This window comes from Melospiza melodia, chromosome Z, assembly GCF_035770615.1.
Source record: "Melospiza melodia melodia isolate bMelMel2 chromosome Z, bMelMel2.pri, whole genome shotgun sequence".
In the NCBI taxonomy this organism is placed as follows: Eukaryota; Metazoa; Chordata; class Aves; order Passeriformes; family Passerellidae; genus Melospiza; species Melospiza melodia.
The window spans coordinates 29,928,984-29,950,638 of NC_086226.1; positions in this window are offsets into that span (position 1 = coordinate 29,928,984).

Below are 21,655 nucleotides of genomic sequence, written 5' to 3' on the forward strand. Positions count from 1 at the left end.
GTAGGCACTAGGGCTGCACTACTGCCCTCGAGGGACTATTTGTTTGGCAGATATTTTGTGCAGACCCCAATGCTTAACAGGGGCAAAGCCCAGCTTGACTTTCTTAGGCGTAGAGAAAAACAACCCCATCTTATTTTACTCACAGATTGAATAAAACTTTGAAGATATATGTGCAGGTGATTACAATGGTAAGCTAATTCCTGTTTTTCAGAGCAAGTTTGTGATAACCAGGTAAATGCTTTCGTGATAACCAGGTGCATTTCTATTTCTCTTGTGAGTAGTAAGAAAGACAAATAAAATGCAAAGTGCTACAGGAGAACTGACACAGAACCAATTTGTCTGAAATTAGACAGTGAGTGGGTCAAAACCCAGGTGAAACTTACTTTTTATCTAACACAAAAATTGTGAAACATGGTTCAGTGGCTCTGTCCATCATATGGATACTCATTTTGCTGTGTGGAGCTAATAACCTAAACTCCTATGAAAGATATTAGGGAGAAGTAGGTATATTCAGAGCACAGTCCTAAAGTAGATGCCTAAATCAGAGAACTCATGCCCTAAAAGTTCTTGTGCATGCCCTAATGACAAAAAATCAGACTGGTATTTTGGACTTTTCTGTCACTTTTTTTATCTTGCATTTGGAAAATGAACTCTCCCTTCCCTGCTCCTCCTCTTTTCTCTCCTCTCTTCTCCTTTCCCTGTCCTTAAGTAAAGTAGTCATACATGTAGGCTTGCTAGGAAGTGTCCTCTTTTGGAAATTTTTTGTAGACAGTTTTTTTTTGCTGGTTATTCAGTATCTATTATTGCAATTTCAGACTGATGACAGCTTGAAATGGTGAGGTGAAATGCACTACATATGTGGAGAAAGTAACATCCATCATGCATGAACCTCCATGAGTGTGCATCTTCAACAGAAATATGGTAACCCTCATTTTATTCAAGTGCTAAAAAAGAAAGTGGAAAAGAGGTAATGAGTGCATAGATAAGGAAGTAAAGATAAAAGGGGCAATAAGCTAGGCTGGTAAAAAGGATAATATTTTCATACCTGAAAGTGCTGACCTCATCATCCTATTCAGAAAAGTTTTGAGTTACAGACTTTATATGTAAGCTAAATCAGTTTTTTGTTGCCGAGCCCCTTAAACAGAGGTGCACCTTATGGCTATGTTCATATTGTCTGTCATCACTGTGGCAGTGTGTGGGATTAATACCCTAACCTAGCCTGTCACTTGGGCACAGACCCTGCTGCTTTCCAGCAGCATCCTCTGCCAGCCTGGCAGCCCAGCCCTGTTCAGTGCTCTGTGGGCCCTGAGGCTCCCTCTCCATCATGTTGTCCAGCTTTGCACTTATTTTGCCCTATTTTCCATTATTTTCCCTACCATTGTATATTCCTTCTCCTCCTGCTCTTTCTTACTATCTCTAGGTAAGTTTTAATTCTTAAAGTGCTGGTAACTGTTTCTTTATTTTTCTTCTCAGCAAGTTTTTAAATATTTTAAAATAGTTGAGTGTTACCTATATCCTGAAAATGGTAAGGTGACTTTCCATACCTGTGAGGGGAATGATAAGAATTACCACTTACTTTAGGGGCACCTCAATTTCCTTCTCTCCCACTGTTTGCTGACTCCCTTTAGCCAACTGCTCTTTCAGTATGTAGTTGAGGAGCACTGGCTATTGCCTACCTTTTGTGACTGTACTGCCATTTTACAACATGTCTCTGATTGCAGTGATAAAGCTGGCTTTGAGAAAGAATGCTCATATTTGTCCAAGTCCTCTCCTCCTTTCATCTCCAGCTCTCCTCCCCTCTGATTGCCTTTCTCTTAGCTGTGTTGTTAGAGGTATTTTTCAGGCTCTACAGCAAATGTTATCAGTGAACAGAAATGCTCAGAAAAAGTAAACCTCATTTGTATCATCAAGAAGAGAGTACAATAAACTATGGTGCAGGGGAAAAGCAGCACACAGGGAAGTAAAATTGGCCTGCCCACTAAAGGAGGGCTTTATAATGAGTACATTCTGTATTACCCAAGATGTGCTTGGGCCAGGATAACAGAATCACTGTAAATATTCCCCTCTGCAATGAAATTGTATGGGGATATGATTCTCAGCTTTGCCAGTAATCAGTTTGCCTTCCTCTGAGCATGAGTGAGACTCCTCTCATGAAATTTGTGCAGTGGCAGGGGGAAGGTTAAACCTGTGCATCCCTCCTATGCACCAGCTGGTCCTGTGGATGGAGAGATTGTTAATGCCTTAGCTATTCACAAATTCTTTCTGAGCTTCTCCTCAGACAACAGGTCAAGAAATGATGTCAGCTTAGTCGGGCTACGGTTTTCAGTCTAAGTTATTTGGGCACCCAATTTATTAAAAAGTATATGTTCAGGTTTGGATGGCTTTGAAAAGTTATTTGAGCACCCAGTTTATTAAAAAGTATATGTTCAAGTTTAGATGGCTTTGAAAAGTCCCAGCTGGAGTCTGCTTACTGGTAGAAAAGCAACAGATCAATAAAGCAACCTTGGCCCTGACACTGAAACATGACTCAGTACTATAATTCAGCACATAGCCTCTATTGCATTTAACAGTATTTATTCATCACTTTTCCTAAAATTTTATTCTTCTTTCCTTCCTTCCACTTGCTTATCAGAGACAGATTTCTTTCAGATCTTTGGAGAGAGCATTTCTTTCAAAGACATTCTGAAGGAGTTTGTACAAAGCTGATCAAAACTGCAAAACTGAACAATAAAAAAAGAGGCAAAGTTCTCTGTTTAATATGGAAAATAATAATAGCGAACTTTCCACAGTAACAAACCAAACTGCAAGTAAGACATGCAAATAAGAATAATTTCTTTAATGCATGGGTTGCTTTTCACCACTGCAGATTATCTTATTCTGAGCCACAATGACTGAGAAGCATCCATCTTTGTTGTGAGTGAAAAGGTGATGTTATACTTGTTTTAGGAAGGTGATTTGTTTGAGTGTCTGGCAGGTCCCCAGTGCACAATGCTGTGTGGCCCAGAGACATCTGAGCTAGTTCCACATGCAATACTCTTGCTGTCAGGAGCGGGGTAGCTGGAAGTTCACTCAGGTGCATTTGTTGTAGTTTTCACTGTTCAGTCATCTGCAATGCAGACTTGCTTTATGAATCATAGAACAAAATGTTCTACCTCCTTGCTTCCAGCCTTATTATCAGATAAAAGCTTTATAGATGCTCTGTGGACTGTGTTCATGCCATTTGTTACCAAATGTCTGCCTCTTTACTCTAATGAACAACTTCATGTTGTAAAACCAAACCCTAGAAGATGAGTTTTTAAAAAAATAAAGCAATGCCAAACTGTATGTTAGGTAAACATGGCAATGAAGCATTCTGCATGGCAATGAAAGCCACTGAGTATGCAACTGACATAATCTTGGTCTTCTCAACCTCTAGTCCAATTTTTGGGGTTTGTTTTAAAACTACCTAATAATTTTTAGAGCACCTAAGTAATTACTTCACAAAGATATTAAATAGCATATAATTCTTAAATTTTCTAACCTAAAATTTTTTTGTGGGGCTCACATTTTTATTAGATTCAATTGTGTAGGAGGCTGTAAATTTCATATGGGTGCATTTGATTTAATTAGTTGTTTTGGTATATGCACTTGTGTCTGCTCTGAATGTCAGACCAGAATGACAGCTGATCCAAAGGAAAAACCTGAATATTGGAAGAAATCACAGTTTATACTCCACAGTCTGAGTGTCTTCACTTGACCATGGTGGTGGCTTGGTTGGTGACTTCATGCTTCCTGCAATCTATGCCAGGCTGGAAAGGGAAGCCATTTTAGGGCACCTATAAAATCCAACAGTCATCCTTTTAAGATCTATTTTCCTAATTTCTTTCTCCTTTTTCTGATTTCCTGAGGCCTCCTGAAAATCTTTTCAACATAACTAGAGTGTTTTTTTACATTTTCCATGGTGCACAACAAAAAAAAAAAAAAAAAAAAAGGAATTAATAATTTGTATAAAAATTATAAAGTATACAGGGAGACTTTTAGAAAGTACTCATATCCTTTCTTCTTGTCACCAGAAGAAAAATTGCAAGACTTTCCTAGATACCTAGTTAATCATGTTATCCTTAAGATTTATCTCTCTTTAACCTCCCTTACAGTAGATATTTGTGGGCACAGCCCTGTGGCAGTACCAGTGGTGGGTCTCTAGGTCTGGATTGAAGGCACTTGAGACAGTAATTCGTGTTCAGATTCAGGTGTTTATTATTTCTTATCTGTAAAACAGTCTCACTACTGTGAGTTGGGCAGCTTTTCGTCAGAAGGCACAAAATGGCCAACAATGTCTTGTTGCAAAGTCTTTTAAGACTAAACTATCCAATTAAGAACTGACACCTACTATTTTCCCTTTTAACCCAATAACTGATCCCACAGAGCCCACAATGTGGACTTTTCTGCCCAATTACAAAATGCCACCCAAACCCATGAAGAAGAAAAAGGAATAAGAAGCATGAGGAAGAAACCCAGGAGGACACCCTGTGCCCTCCATCTTGCTTCCAACCACAACATACTAAAAATCCCAAAACGTTAATTTCCCAAGTGATACACCTACAGTACTCTATAATCTATTCCACACTTTTGTGGATTCCAGTCTAGCTTGAAGTCCAGGAAACTTTCTCCATGAATGAGGGTCAGTCAGTGCTCCCCTGGGGGTCAGGGCAGACAGAGAAATATTCCTGGTGCCCTGGGTTTCCACACATCCCTGCAATATCCACCAGAACCCCTTTGACAGCACTGCTTAACTTCAAGCTGGAGGTGCTGAACAGTGTCCGAGCACCGTGTTAGATCCCTGATCATTCCCAGTGAGACTTTGCATAAAATGAATCAAGCAAGGATCAGGGATGGGCTGGATTAACTCCACCCGCTCTGCACTGCAAGGTGAGAAGTCAGGGGCAAGCTCTCTCTGCCCTGCTCTGCCTGGATGCTCTGGGGTGCAGCTTTGGGTTCTGGATTTGTAGTGAGGAGAACCTGCCTTGGGCTGCATTGAGCTTTCTTCAAGATCCTTCAGCTTAAGACTGAAGAGAAGGTATTTCTCAGTTCTTAAATTGATTTTCCCTTTGCTGCAGCCTAGTTTGTGCTGCTCAGGGTGCATGAGAATCTTGGTTGAGGCTATGTCGGATTGGGCAGGGACTAGTAAATTTTTTTAACTATTGTGTGGGTGAATTTTTATGAAATTACTGTGTAAGTCAGAAATTCTCTGATAGAACAGCTTAGAGAATATGCTGTTATACACTTGCATGTTTATATTGCTTTCCTCCGTTAGTCAAAGTGTTAACTCTCAATAAAGAAAAAACATCACAGTTGCAAAGGGTACGAAGCAAACTCATATGGACCTTTAAAAATGCAAAGCTCTTTCACTGGCTTTGCAGTTGTTCAAGTCTCAGCAAATCAGGACTTTCCATCAATAGATATCTTTTGAGTTTGAGTTTAGATATCTTCTCATCTTGAATTAATGCTACCTACTTTTTGCTTTCAGTGTCAGTATGTCAGCAATTAACAGTAGTTTCTTGATGATTTCTAAACCATTTCTTGATAGTTAGCCACAAAAATAACAGTTCTGCACTCGCTTCATTTAAAATTCTTCAGCTCTACAGATCACTAGGCTCAACAATATGTGAAATGCTGTTCTGCAAGGTTGCAGAAGTAAGGCTGATTTACAAGCCCTGTGGCAATATTAAGCAACTTGGATGTTTTCCTGTAGTCTAGAAGCAAATTACTCTTCCTTTCAATTCTGCTGCATTTGATGTTTCCTATGTTTACATTTGCAATATTCTCATTATTATTAGTACATGCTTCTGATTTACACGAAGATCATGAAGGTGTAAATTTTCTGCAGCTACATGTTATTAATGCATTATGGCTACTTGGTTATGCTAGTTGCAATTGAGGCTTAGTTGGTAGGTCTTGCAGCCAGTCAGTGGTAGTGGACATCATATTTTAACCCTTACACATCTGCAGAGCCAAGTTTTTCTCACTGTTCTTTGTATAGATGCAAATACATAAGACATGTATTTATTTATGTATTTATACACATATTTATTGCCTTTCAGATCCATTGTTTGGCCTAATAACTTAGACATGGCTTATTTTAAAAGTAAGCATTCAGGCAAGGTGTCCTGGAAGCAGCAAAAGGGCTTTCTCACTTGAGCAAAGCACTGTTATTTTCTGTGTTTGTATGCATGCAGATGATGTTTTCTCAATATGCTTCCCAGAAGAAGGATCTCTGAGATTACTCAGTGACGCCAGCGTTGCTGTCACTGCACGGTGACACATGGTATTCTCCGGGGTCTGCTCCAGCTACCGCTGGTGTGTGAAGCTCCAGCTGGCACAGCAGAGCTTCCCTAAATGCTTACAGGTGCTGTGCAATGCCATCCTCGCTGGGGCCTGCAGCAGCTGAGCTCTCCACAGCTGGTACAGCCTTCCTGCCACCACAGCTGAATTTCTCTGGGTTTTATTGTCGATGGCCATGGTGGGTTTGCTGTGTGGTTTTATCTCACTTGGAACACAGATCTGTATGTGTTTTTTCCCTAGATAAGGCCTCAAAGAAGAAAAAGGCAGCTAATTTGAAAGGGAGCCCAGTGAATGAAGGTTCTATCACATGCCAGTAGAGGAACCAGAGCAATTATTTTCTAAGCAAATATCCTACAGCATGTCAGTGTAGCATAATACACTGTTTATCTGGATTATAAAAAATTAGATTTCATACAAATGTTGACATTTTCCCGGGAGGTAAAATGACTACACCACTGGCTATGCAGAACCTTCTAAGTTCTGGTTTACTATGAGAATAAACTTAATATTTTTTAGCAAAACTCTTTTTCTGCTTACTTTTCTTACAGTCTCTAAATAAGTTCTCATTTTTGACTGACTGAATGATTAGATGACAGTGGAAATTTTATGTACATGAATAAAAAATAATTCATTAAAGGAAAATATTTTAAAAACACCTTAAAAAAAAAACCAGAAACTGAATGAGTATTAGTATTCAGAAATATTTTTTAAAATTACAGGCATTTTGCAGATGCATGAACTCATTACCCAGTAAGACTTAACTACCCTGCAACACCTAAAAATGCTATAAATGAGAAGGAAAAATCCCAGAAAATCTAATTTTACTGGTGTATAATTCCACAGTACGTCTGAACCTTCAACAAAGTATGCAATTCTGATCTTGCCAACTTAGAAAATTGTCACAGAAGACAGAAAGATTTAAAAAGGAACAATACGGATTAACAAGTTATGGAGGGGTAGTCATATGTGGCAGGCAGACAAGGACATTTTTTTAAATTATGAGAAGTAGAGGTCCACAGACTCATAAGTGACCATGAAAAGATGGTTTGGGAAAAACTGGAAGTTGGTTACTGGACTATGGATGGCTTTGATTTGAGATAATAAAATTGTTCTTTTGGAAGAACAGAAGGCCTCAGTCATGAAAGTTTAAAAGACATGAATTTTCTGTTTTAGTATAGTGTTTCAAACTGTTTGGAAATTTGAGTGAAATTTGGTTTTTTATACAGCTTTTCAAATTGCTGCAAAATTCTTCATAAACAGAAATTTGTTTCCTGAGGAATTAAGAGAAAAAGTTGCTTTCATTTTCTTTACCTTCTTTGTGGCTAGCATTGACCTCAGTAAAACTTTGCCAAAACTTTAATAGTGCCTGGATTTCTCCCCTGAATCCTTTCAGATTCTGATATGAGAGCTTCAGGTATGAAGCTGTCACTGAATAATGATATCAAACACTTCTTTTTCCACATATTTCTGGGTGGTAATTAATCAGCATGATCTGATGCTTCCTATCTGAAGCATCAGATAGGATATTCTGTCTCTAATATACTGAGTCCCAAGAAAGAGAGGAAAGGGTAAAGAACTAGAGGTAGAGAAAAACTTTCATTTACTTTCTATAGTGAATGGAAAAGTAGATGGGTACTGTCTGATCACAAACATTAGCAGTCAAAGGATAATCTGTCAGTTTAAGAAAATAAGGGTAGGAAATTTTAAATCCTAATTAAAGGTTTCAATCACACCTATAGAGGCAGTCTCACAGAAGGGGAGGTAGAGTTTAAAACCTTACTGCTCTATCAGGGGGCAAGAGTAATAGCTTGCTAGTGCGATGCCAATTATGAAGTGGGTTTCAAAATCATTCTTCAGAGGGCATTTTGGATTATGATAGCATTTCACAGAAATAACACAATCAACTCCATATATTTCAATATTAAGAGACTTTTTGAGGCTTTTTCGACAAATAAATTAGAGCTACTGTCTTTCATGCCTATTGCTAAATCAGCCTGGAAGGACAGGAGTGAGTGATCAGGATTCACTACTAGTACTCCAATAAGTGCAATTGATTGCAACCAGAGTGGGACATCACAAGATCAACTGGCTTAATAGTGAGCCAACAGTCTTTCTGAGGCATCAGCTGACCATCAGGATCACCTTAGATATCAACATGTTTTCTCATCCCTCTTCTCTGTGGCCCCTTCCCCATTGGATGCAGAGTTCTCTTCTTGCCTCCGTTCTGCTCTTTTTTTAATTGTTGTTTAATAGACTGAATTCCCCCAAGACATCCCTTCCCCATGCCACAAATATGCAGTTTCTCAGGGATAAATTAGCCACAGCACAAAGACTCCTGTCCAGAGCACAAATAATAATTTTATAAAAATGAGTTAATTAAACTTTAGATGTGAGTAAGTAACATTTTCCATGTGTTTGACCTCCTTTACCTAACAGGTTTGTGTTTTTATCCTTCCTTGGGGTAGTTCTGCCTCAGTGTAGTCAGCAAGACAGATAATTCAGGGAATTTGAAGACCTTCTTTCATGATGTTTTATATTTGCATGAAACATTGCATTTAATTTCATATGCATTTAATTTTATTCCCCATAAAAAAGGGACAGTGAGAAGAATTAAGCATTGTTTCCACATTTTATTTAATTTTTCAAAAAGTTTTTTTTTTCTGTGTACAATACTGAATAACATAATTCCATGGAACACACACAAAAAAAGGTAATATTTGGTCAGCATAAGGAATAATCTTTCTACAACCCAATTTCATTCAGCTAATTTACATAAAAATATAAGATCACTATTTCTGAATTAAGGTGGGAGAAATAATCTTCCCTTTGAGAAAACTCACAAGATACCTCAATTTTCATCTACATTGCTTAATATATTAAAACTTTCTAAAAGGTAATAAGGTTTCACAAAAACCTCTCAGTTCTAGAACATGACAATCCTCCCTGTATATATTTTCATACAAACAAAGAGGGGAAAGCTCCAACAATACAGAAGCACCACTATCAAAGTACCAGCACCCCTGGGAGTAATAAAGAGTGTGAGCAGAGGGAGAAGCCTGTGCACAGGCACTTCTGCCTCTGGGCACAGCACAGTCCGGGTGACTGCTGGGTGCCTTTCCAGGCTTGATTTTTCTGGCCCTGTGAGTGCAGGGTGAGAATGCAGCTGTTGGACCCTGCACTTCCACAGCCATGGGGTGCAGCCTTTCCCTTGGTGAATTCCTAAATATTTTCCAGTGAAGACATAGGCCCCTTTTCCACTTGTTGGACCTCCTTTACCTGACAGGCTTGTGGTTTCATCCTTCCTTGGGGTAATTTTGCCTCAGTGTAGTCAGCAAGACAGTCAGGGTGCTCTGAGGCAGGTTTTGGCTAGATATGGCTAATTTCTTGTTCACAGGACAGATACTTGCTTCTATACCTTAGTGAAATTCCTGTGCCAGACACTTGCCAAAGCTAGTGTACTGTAAGGATGGAGATACTCCCTACAAATGCTGGAGAGCAACTTATTCAAATTATCCATGGCCCCAGGATTTCTCAGTTTGGATATTGGCAGCAAGGCAAAATTGATCTGCAGGAAGTAGATTTTCCTCTGTATGTAGCAGAACTAAAAAAAAAAAAATAAATCTTTCCTTTGTGTAGATTTTATTTGAAGCAGACATGCTATTTTTTTCCCGAGCTTTTAGTAAAATCTTGCTATATTGAGTTAAAGGGTTGAATGAAGACATCAACAGCAAATATTTTTTCAAGTACTCATGTTCAAGTAAAGCTCATGGAAATTTATCTCTATTTATTATAATAAAAAGGGAAAAAATTTCAGAGTGAGATAGCTAGAATTGTTTTATTAAATTCTGGGGGAAGTATTGACTAGTGTTTGCATAAAGCTTCCTCATTCTAACATTGACTCTAACAGATAGGTGGGTAAGCAGAAAAACATTTCTCTGAAATGTGTGTGTCAGAAGTGTCTGCCATTTCAGAGACATTCTCTCTATACATTGCTAGCCATGAATTTTAAAAACAAGCTTTAATCTCTCTCTCTAGGTCTCCAATAGACTGCTAAGCAGCCAACATGTTGTCAAAGCTTCAAAATCTGTAGACAGTCTTCTGTTTTCCTGGCATGCCAGAGAAGAAAGTAAATCTCTGAATACTGAGCTGACACTTCCATCAAATATTTGTTTGTGGGAACGTTCAGATAAACAATCTCTTCTAATAAGTCATCATCTTTCATCTCCAGACTACTATGGAGCTCATTATAAACAAATTCTTTTGAAATGCATTGCTGAGAAATAAATTCTAGTGCATTTTTAAAATTTGAACTCCCAGTTACCTTGCTAAGAGTGACGTCAGCTAGTATGGTACTTGAAAAAAAAATCCATCTCTCAGGTTGGTGATATTCTTCTTTGTAACAAAACTGGCTGGGGTTGCTGTTGTTGTTTTATAAACTATACAGAGTGTGAGGAGTTCCATATTTTTTGGGGGAAAAGAAGAGCAGAAATTTTGGGAAATTTAGTGAGTTGTTTTTGCAATAATTCTTCGGTGAGCTGTTTGTGCAATTACAAGATGAGAAAGTAGAAGAAAGACTATAGAAAATAAAAGAAAACTTGATTCAACAAGATCTGACCAATATATGTGAGATGTAAACACGAAAAAACATTTTATTTTTGTAGCAAATTTTTATGACTCTTGTTATAGAGTTTATGACTCTTGTTTGATTTTCTATCACCTGACTGACACTTAAGGAATAATAGGAAAAAATTAAAGATATTTTTTATTCTCTCTCGTCTGACTTTCTTCCTTCTCTCTTTCTGATATCATGTATTTTGATTAGTTTCAAGGGCCTGTACCTCACTGGCACATTTAAAATAGATTGTGTAGCTATTCATTGTAGAATTCATGAAATTGCTTATGAAATATCCACATTGTCAGTGGATATGTCAGCCTCAGCTGTAGTGTTTATTGTTCAGATTATTTTACTTCAATTTAAACTGTAACACGCAAGCTTTTGGTAAAGTATATAGATATATATTGAGTTTCTGAGTTTTAAGAAAACAGAAAAAAAGAAAAAGCTTGGATAGCAAGAAAGCCATTACAGCATGACAAGCAGAAATGCATGGATGCCCAAAAACATGAATGAGAGGAACATCAGCAGGACAAAAACCCTCTGCATGCCTTGCACTATGCCCTATTTTATGCTAGTGCAACCGTTGTTGCACTATCGTGCAGAAAAATGAAGCAGTGCTTCATGGGCCAATGCCTACACTTTTTAAAAATATACAGCTTTATAATATATATTTAATAATAATAATAATAATAATAATAATAATAATAATAATAATAATAATAATAATAATAATAATAATAATAATAATAATAATAATAATAATAATAATAATAATAAATATGTTGTTAATATGCTGGTTTTTATCCTCTATGTCTTTTAAATTTATGCATGCATTCTAGAGATGGAGGAAATATTCATGTATTAATACATAAGTACTAAGTTCAGGCCTCTGAACTTGAGTTTTGAAGGTGCTTTTTCCCATACTGAAAAATCTGTGGATGCACCTGTCCTCTTATAAATTTGCTCAGCTCATCCACTCATAAGTTCTGTCAAGGCCCAGCCTCCTTTAAATAAAACATTTCATTTCTAATTACAGGTACAACTGTTGGTTTTCTGGTCCTTCAATTTACTTTAAGCTTAATGTGTTTATAATTAATTGCTGTGTAAAGTCCTGAATAACAAACTCTTTTTGTATCAGCTGTGAGGGTGGCCCACAAATAACTAATAACAATTAGGTGCTTAGAAAAAGATAACTATTTAGATAGAAAAATCAGATTCCCAGAAGTAAATAAATTCCCCCTTCACTATTGACCATTTGTTTCTGCTGTTGTGCAAAAGCAAGCGGAGTTCTACCAGCATAGCAAAGCAAATTGTCAGAATTTTGACATAATTTGCTCGTATTTGTGTGGATTTTCTGAGGGCAAATAAATAATTGCACATTTTAAAGTTAAGTACTGTTGACAATTATGGCCTTGTGGACCCAGAACGTGCCATGATTCCTGAAACCCACCTGGCACTTGAATTGCGGGATGTTCCTCACAGCCTTACTGGCTCATTCTGGCCTTCCTGCTCCTGCACTGGTCTTCACAGCTATTTCAAGCTGTCTCAGCTATTTTGAGTGGCTGTTTTCAGTCGCCTTACCTCGGCAAAATCTTTAAAGAAGTGCAAGCAGCAGAAGGGAAACACTGTTTTTCCCTCCCTTCAAACCATCCTGCAAAATTTAAGTGAAATTGCATAGCATAAATTTAAATAACATGTTACCACCTGACTATTTCCTACTGCTGATTTTTAAAGGCTGGCACACCCACTGGCCTTCAGTACAATTCTCAAAGTAAATTTTCCTACTGCAGTGGAAAGTACCCTCTGCAGTGAAAATTATCAACTGTTTTAAATGTTACAAATTCTCCCTTAAAAAAAAGAGATTATGAATACTTTTGCCTGAATTGAGAAAATGGTATCCAGATTTGCAGGTTTCATTTGAAATTCCATAAATTGAGGGCTGGCAGTATCAGCCTTTGAACATCATAATATTTTTAACTTCTTAGAAGTGTTATGATATTTATTTGTATGTTTGTGGTCTTCTCCCTAGCATTATGTTGTAATAGGATTAAATGTCTGACTTGAATCCAGAGCTTTTTTTCTTATTCAAGGTGCCTTTTCTCCACCTGTCAGCCGTTATATCCACCACACAAAATCTAGGATATGCTACTGTCCTTTGTTTGCAAATATGCATGGACCTTGCTGTGGACCAGGAATCCTTTGTGCTAGGGGCTGTATGAACACACAGCACCAAAAAGGGGGAGACCTTCTGCTTTCAGTGTGTGTTGTGTTTGTCTCTGCAATATCTGAGTGCCTTCCAGTAGTGCACTGAGCAATGCAACTACCATCTGGCATGTGTTTGTTCGCTCACTGTCTCCCCAGGGGAAGAAGTGTGTGCAGTGGAGTGTTATGTTTCTGAATTTTCATACGTAGGATACTGACACGTGCTTGCACTGGAAATGACAAGGTCAAAATACATGCCTCGCACTGGGAATGAAAAATGGTGGTATTTTGAAAGTTCCTTAGCTAATTCTACGTATGCCAGATCTTGAACAAGATCTCCCTGTTGCATAAGAAGATGCGTTTTTAATTTAATGCAGCATTTTCCCTTCTTGCATAGCCTCTAGTCACCCTCTGTCTTCCGTAAGGAGCTGCCAGGGGCTTCCATCCCTTTCTCCAGATGGTGTTGGGAGCTGAAGGCAAGAAAAAGGAAGAGGAAAAGTTAAATTTAAAAGTGTTCATGCTCACAGAAATGAAATCTGTTCTTCCTGAGAGGAGGAAAAGTCATGACACAACAAATTCCCCACTCATTCACATCCTGTGCGATCCCATCAAATACAAGATGGGATGTGCAAATACATGCACCATTTCATTATCATAAATGCACTGGTTCCTCGAAAACTTGGAATCAAGCATCATTTTTACATATATTTGCTGAAACTAAACAAAAAAATTCTTCATGATCGTTCAAATGGGCTCAAAATGGAGAGAATAATTATAGAAAAATGAGTTGCTCAAAGGATGAGGGGTTTTTAATGTCCCAGATTCTTACACATAAAGATAGTCTGTCACACTGTTGCATTAGCCTAGCTGAAATGCCAGTGATGAGTTATTTCTTATAAGAAAGGGATCTGTTTTTCTTCAGTTATTTCATAACACAGAATGGTGTCATGTGGGTTATGGGTACTTATGCTTGAAAAGAAAAAGAAACCTCCTGTGTACAGATTTTTTTCCCCAAAGGAAATTTTCAGATGATTTCTGAAGAAGTCAACATAAGTTTGCTTGTAATTATTCCGTAGCCCCTGGATGTGCTGTAATCAAGAGAGCTCTTCCTTTTGTGCATTTAAATAGATGGAATCACTATCAGTTCCCTAATTCCTTTCCTCCACAGTTTTGTTTTTTCCTCCTCAGCCTTTCTGTGGAAGCTGACTACTTAGCTGTGCTCTTCCAAAATTCTCCTATTACAACAATTTTTTTTCCCTGCAGAATTTTTTAAAATAAAGTAAGCAGTAGAAATTGATGATTAACTCATTAGTAACAGTTTGGGAGAGAGAAGTTTCTGATTAAAAAGTGTGATACAAGGGACAGAGCAGGTCACTGGGGAGCAGTATTTTGAAATTCAGTCCTGAATTTTACCAGTAATTTCCTATGTGGTTTTAAACATGTTGCTGAACTGGGTGGCTGAGTTCACCCATCTCTTCATTAAACATAGAAGTTTATCCAGCAGAGATGCTACAACATTTAATTTTTAAATTAACTTGCACACTTTTGGTTTTATAAATTAAGGTTTTCTCTTAAGTCTTTGCTGGGCTTTTAAAGCACAAATTAATGTGGAATAACTTTTGTGTTTCTTTTGTGGTCCATGGTATGAGCTAGTTGCGACCCTTTTCAAAGGTCATTAAAAATGCCTTCAATTTACTGTGTAATTTAAACTTTTGATGTTCAAAATCTCACATAAAATCTCTTGAACCTTTCATCTGCTGTTGTAGTTAATGGTGATGTAAACTAGAAGGAATATTAATAACTTTCCTATGCCACAGAATTTGCAGTTTTCTGTAATTTTTTCTATGAATTGCATAAGATCATCCTTAATTTCAATTTAATCCCATAAAATTATCCTTCTGTTTTTTATTATTCCTGGGAGTGCCTTTGTAAGTGCATGACTTCTTACTTATGTGATGGAAATCAATTTCGTTTTAATAAAGTATGATGCAGTGTATTTCACTGTTTACAACTAGTGTTATTTCTAATTTAGATGGTTATGACAGATCAGTTGAACAAAACTCTAATTTTTTTCTGTTTTATTTTAATTGTTTGCTGTAGGGTTTTTTTTTTTTTGGCAAATATAGTTTTGTCACATGCGTATTTTGCTCTTGTCTTGATGTTTGTCACAGGACTAATAGATTCTGCCATTATGAAATGGCAGTCTAAGGCTAGACTAATGCCCGTTTCACATTGCAGACCACACAGAGATGCCTATACAGACACTGGTAGAATCAATGCTTAGTGTAGCTTCTTTCAGTGCTAGAACCTGTTTATTCCTCTTCTAATAAGGGCAAAATACAGGCAATGTCATCCTTCGTGTGCTGTGCAGTTTTGCAATATCAAACTGCATGCATTTGAAACTGAATTTTGAATGTGTAATACCCTGGTAAAAGTTTGCCAATATCAAATTCAGAAGTCTACTAAGTCTGTACTGAAACCCCATTCTCTGCTCTTTCCTCCTGAAGCTCTAATCCGTCACCTCCTGCATAATTGTATTGCACACATCTTGGGGGTTTCATTTCCTTTATGTTGTAAGATCTTATTACAGGTGTAGTTGATTTGTTTCTTGAGGTATCCAGCACAAGAGGTAGTCAGGGGCTTGGGAGTGTTTCATTGGTCTGGGACTTCTGTCATAGGGAAGTTTGGCAGACCCTCTGGTACCCAAGCAATTAGATGTGGGGAGTGAAAAGATTTCTGCTTCTGAAATCTATAACCCATCAAGTGATTTACTTAAATCCTATTGCAAAGAAAACTGGATAATCCAGTGAAAATCATAGGTGGTCTTAAGCTATCACTGCAGAGAAGAATGGTGGCTTGAAGATGCAGACAAAAAATAAAGATTGCAAGACAATTTCATTCTAAGTGGTTTTCCCTTCAAGTTCATGGGCAATGGTAGAAGGTGCTGGGGAGAGATGACAAGATGATGGATTGCTTACCCTCTTTCTGTGTTTCATGACTTGCACAGTGATTCTGGGATTCCCATGTTCCAGCATACTCCAGAACCTTCCAGGAAGACTGTTCCTCTTCCATTGTTAAATGGAAAAGGATTTTAAATGTAAAGTTTTACACAATTCTATATTCTTTTAATTCTATACAGACATTTCTAAAATGGTACAGAGATATTTTCATCTGGCTCTTTAGATGTATCATATCTGGGTATTGCTAATTCAGAGCAGATATTGTCATTCTAGTGAAAGTGTTATGAAAATCATGGAACAATGCGGCCAGCTTTGCCATTTTAAGCATAAGACATGGTTTTCTTTTAAAATTAATGCAAACCTTCCCTAATACAATTACACTTGTGGGAATATTTGTCAGAGAGAACACAAGCCAGCTAGGCATTTCTTTGTGATAATCCATTACAGTTCATTCTAAATCAGCTATAAATATTGTTCCATTAAAATTGTTATCTACTGCTGTCAGTCTGGGTGTTTCACAGATGAATCTTATCAGAATAAAGAGCTGACAGTACTTCTTAAAATGAACTATGCAAGTCAGGGTTACAGTCCATAACTTCCAGTGTCCTCCCATACCCTTAATATCTGCTGGATGAAAACTGTTACTTAATTTGACACTTTCATCCATTTTCACTCTTGAAGGGGATAAGTAGATCTCGACTTTGTTTGAGTCAGAGGAGATAAAACTGAATCTGTAGCCTAGGAAATCTTGACAAAAGTGTATGAGAGCATTATTTCAAAAAATGAAGAAAATAAAATTTCCAATTTGTTTAAAATACTTGAATGAAATTATATATATGAGGGAATATTGTGACAAGGGAAGTACTTACAGTAGTGTCTAGATAAACTAGTACTCTTTTCCGCTTTTTGAAGAGTGCATAATGGGAGATGAACAGTCACTGGCGGCCTCTAAAGTCCTATTAAGCCTCATTTGCTCTACAGAATGCAATCATTTCTAATAGTGACAGTCTTCAGCTTTTAAAATGGAATTGAGTGTGTTAAGTGTAATTATTTTTCTACCTTTTTGCTGATCTGCTAAAGACCAGCACACAACTTTTGTTTTGTCCAGACACACATTTGTTCAACATTTTGTCAGTTTTTCTAATTGGAAATCACTTTCCATTTACGTTTTTGGGTTTTTTTTGAAGCCAAAGCAATGTAAAGCAAAAAATGAAAAAGCAATGACTCCAGACACATGGAGTAGTGCCAAGTGTTAAGGCAAGAGAGCCAGCAGAAACTGCTTTTCCTCCCTCTTCCCCTGCTGCTTCTAGCCTTTTCCCCCTATGACCCTCAATTCTCACCTAAACAATACATGGGCATGGGTCCAGGCCACCAGGTGGGAAGTGAATTGGCCTTTCTCCAAAAGATAGGCTGGCCAAGTTCATAGGGAGACTTGGTTTCTAACATTGCCAAATTTGAGTGAATGGTTGCCAGTCTGACAAAGGGAGGAAAAAAGAAGAGAAGAAAATGTCTAGATAGTAAGTAGTCATGCATCAGAGAATAGTTTCACTCCATATTGTTTAAGTGTATTAGTCATTGGATTAATATACTTGTCCAAAAATTTCGGTCTGAATGAGCCCTTGTACCTTTATTTCTTTGTGCTTGCACTACTTCCAAATGGTTTCATTTACTGCTGTTCACTGGCCCAAATTAAACAGAAGTCTTGAAGTTTGCATTTAAAGATTCATTATAGTAGGTGTGCATTTGTTAGGCTAAAGAGGGATCTAAATAATACTTTAAAAAAAGAGCATCACATGAGTAGCACACTTTATCATACTTACTTAGGTCCACAGTAGCATCCTTTTTTTAAAAAATAAACCAAAATATTATGCAGCGGTGAATGGGGAATAAAAAATGTTTGCTTGAAAGGCAAGATTTGTTGGATTCCACTAATAGGTCTGGTAGGATCTCTGAAGAAGGTCAGAACATCACTGTGAAGTCAGTAAGGGTACTGTCACACAAGGAACCTGCAGTCATGTGGAGATGATTCTGTACTCCCAGGCTGGAAGCTGCACGCCCATCGTTCCCATTTCCTCCCTCTACTGAGAGTCCCTCTCCTCAAGGATGGAATCAGTGCACAGAAACTGAAATGTCACACTTCCTATCAGAACAGACTGGATACAAAAAGCTGTTGACCGTGCAGGCGTGACAGGGTTAGGGAAGGCAGGTAAGGAGCAGATATCTGTGAATTCTCAAAGCAGGCAAATAAGATCAGGAATAGCATCTCTACAATTACATTTTTGTCCTCATAGTGCCTTGTAACTTTCTGTTTAGTGTTGCCAAGCACTCCAACTAATTATGAAGCTATTTTTTATTTTTGTTTTTCATAGGACTGGTTAGGCTGATTTTCTGCTACCTATAAGCAATAAATAATTCACAATTCTATAGATGCATGCATTTTGCTGCTTGAGTAGTCACTTGACAACTTGTTAAGTGGGAGCTGAGTAATTGGGAGCTGAGAAGATCCTATGGTAGCAAGAAAAAAATCATATCATTTAAAAGAAGCTTATGAAAATATAAGGGGGAAAAAAGTAATGGATTTAATATCCTTCAAGCATAGTTGGAAGGAAAAATATCTGCTCGCTGTGCTGGTACAAAGGGCTCAGAGTATAGTTTTGGCAGTGAGAGCAGAAAGTGTACACTTCAAAAATAACCTGTTGATCCAGATAACCAAAATGAAAATAGTCATAAATAAGAGAGGTATTTCATCATAAATAAGAGAGTTATTTAACTCCATATAGTTGTGGCATAATTATCAAAATATATAACATACTTTTGGGAAACAACTTAATCCGGTCAAATATACTAGCTGCAAAATGAAGCATCTATATTTGTGATAAAGAGATCTGTTTGTTTCATGTTCTATAACAGACATTTACAAACAGCGTTGAGTGCAAGAATCAATATTTAATCAAAACCTCCAACAGTTTGTCTTCAAGTTTCAGAGGTCAAGATCCAGTTTCAAAAAATACAATTTGAGAGCCTCTGACACTTCAGAAAATAGGAAATACTGTACACAATCAAGGCTGTCAAATGTGAAAAACACAAAGTCTGATTAGTTAGTTGTGCTATTGGAATATTGACTTTAATGATACATCTGGCTGCTTTCTCCCCTTTCTAAGGAAATAGAGGAAATATCTAATCTGACTGAAGCTCATTTTGATGAGCTATCACTCACTGTGATCATTTTGATCACAGCTATCACTGTGCTGGAACTGCATCTCACAGTCTATCTCCAGTAAAAGGCAGTATTTGACTTCCTCAGTAAAATGACCTAGAAACAGAGCAGACCCAGATTAGTTCCCAGCTTGGTTGCTGTCTTCTTCTCTCAGTATCTATCACTCACTCCTTTCTCTGTGCTAATTCTTCCATATCACTCACTCCCTTCCCTGTGCTGATTCTCCATATCACCCAGGGTCACCATGCATCTGACAGTCCAGACACGTGTGTATTTCACTCCTCACTTCTGTTGAAGTGTGTGTAAAATTATCCTGCTTGTCTTTGCTGGGTACTGAAGCAGGACTGGTTCCTACATCCAGTTGTTCCTTTGTGCAGAGTTTGGGAGAGCTTTGTGTCTCCAGTGATGCTGAAAACCCTTCCACTGAGAGGAGGGCTTGCAGGGCAGAAATTGAGATTCCTCATCTGTTGTGATGAGTCTGTGTGAAGGCTGAGATGTGTTGGTTCATCAAGAGCTGCTTCACACTCATAAACACTCACTACATGGGACATGTCAGAGATATGTGCTTAGATTACATTAGTGTCTTTCTGGTTGCTAAGGTGCATGGGCAGCTCCAATTCTTTCAAAAGCATCTTCTAAAAACATTTTGGTAGGAACTGGATGAAGTGACACACAGATCTTAAAATGGTGGGTGAGAGAAAGGTCAACACAGTCTGAAATCTCAATTATTAGAATTTAGCATACAGCTGTCATCTCTATTGTCATGTAACTTGTCAGTATGAAAGTTTGATTTGAGGCATTAACACATTACAGAGAATATATTTACTATGCAGCAGATAAAAATGGATATTGATTTTAGGGGACTTTTAATTTTTTTTTAAAGCAAATTAAAAAATTAGGGGAAAATGAGGATGTGGCAAGGGAAACAAGAATCAATGTGAGAGCTGAAATGCTGGAAGAGAGAGGAGAGGAAATGAGAGAACAAACAGATCATGGAAAGGGTAAACACAGGTAAAAAATGGCAGATGGTCGGAAGAGAAAAAGAGAGTGATTTCCAAAGTGAGGTTTTCAGACAAATTTCCAAGTTGCCATGCTAAGGCATGAAAAGCAAGTCTGAAAGGTCACTGTAACATTAAGCACATCTCTTCACAGAATGAGTCAGGTTGGAGGGGCCCAACCTCCCTGCTCAGGCAGGGCCATCCCAGAGCACACAGCGCACAGGATTGTGTCCAGATGGTTCTTGAAAATCTCCAGTGGGCAACTCCACAATATTTTTGGGCAATATCTATTCCAGTCCATTGTCACCCACACAGTAAAGAATATCTTCTCCATGTTCAAGTGTAATTTCCTGTGCATCAGTTCCTTCCCCTTGTCTCTTGTCCTGTTCATCACCATGGAGGAGAGCCCAGTCCCTGCTCTGATCTCTCCCTGCCGACACTGACAGACACTGATGAGGTCCCCTCTCAGTTGTCTCTTCTCCAGGCTGAACAGGCACAACTCTCTCATTAGAGAGATACTCCAATCCCGTGATCTTATTGCTGCCCACTGGACCTGCTGCAGGAGTTCCTTGTCTCGGTTGTACTGAAAAGTGTAGAACTTGCACTGCTCTCCACATGTGCCTCACCAGGGCTGAGAAGAGGGCAGAATCACCTCCCTCTCTCTGCTGGCACTGCTCTTCCTGATGCCCCCCAGGACACCATTGCTCTTCTTGGCCCCAAGAAAACACTGTTTGTTCACGGACACCAGGACTCCCCGGCCCTTCTCCTCTGAGCTGCTTCCCAGCAGGCCAGCCCCTGGCCTGTACATTGCATGGGATCATTTCTCCTCGGGTGCAGGACCCTGGATTTTCCTGTGCTGAATTTCAGATTGTTTTTCTCTGCCCATCTCTCGAGCCTGCCAAGGTGCCTCTGAAGGGCTGCAGAGCTCTCTGGGGTATCTGCCACCCCTCCCAGCTTTGTGTCATCAGCAAATGTGCTGAGGAGGCATCTGCCCTTCCTCCAAGCCATTGATGAAAAATTAAACAATACTGGGTCCTGTATTGACCCCTGGGGACACCCCAGAAACAGGTCTCCAACTAGATCCTGTGCCACTGATTGCAATGTTCTGGGATTGCCATTCAGTCAGTTCTCAATTCATCTCACTGCCCTCTCATCCAGTCCACTCTTCCTGTTTTCCCATGAAGATATTGTGATGGAGGCAGTGTCAAAAGCCTTGCTGAAGTGAAAGTAGACAATATCCACTGCTCTCCCCTCATTCATCGAGGTAGTTGTTTCATCACACAAGGCAATCAAGTTGGTCAGACATGATTTATCTTTAACACTGACTATTCGTGATCACCTT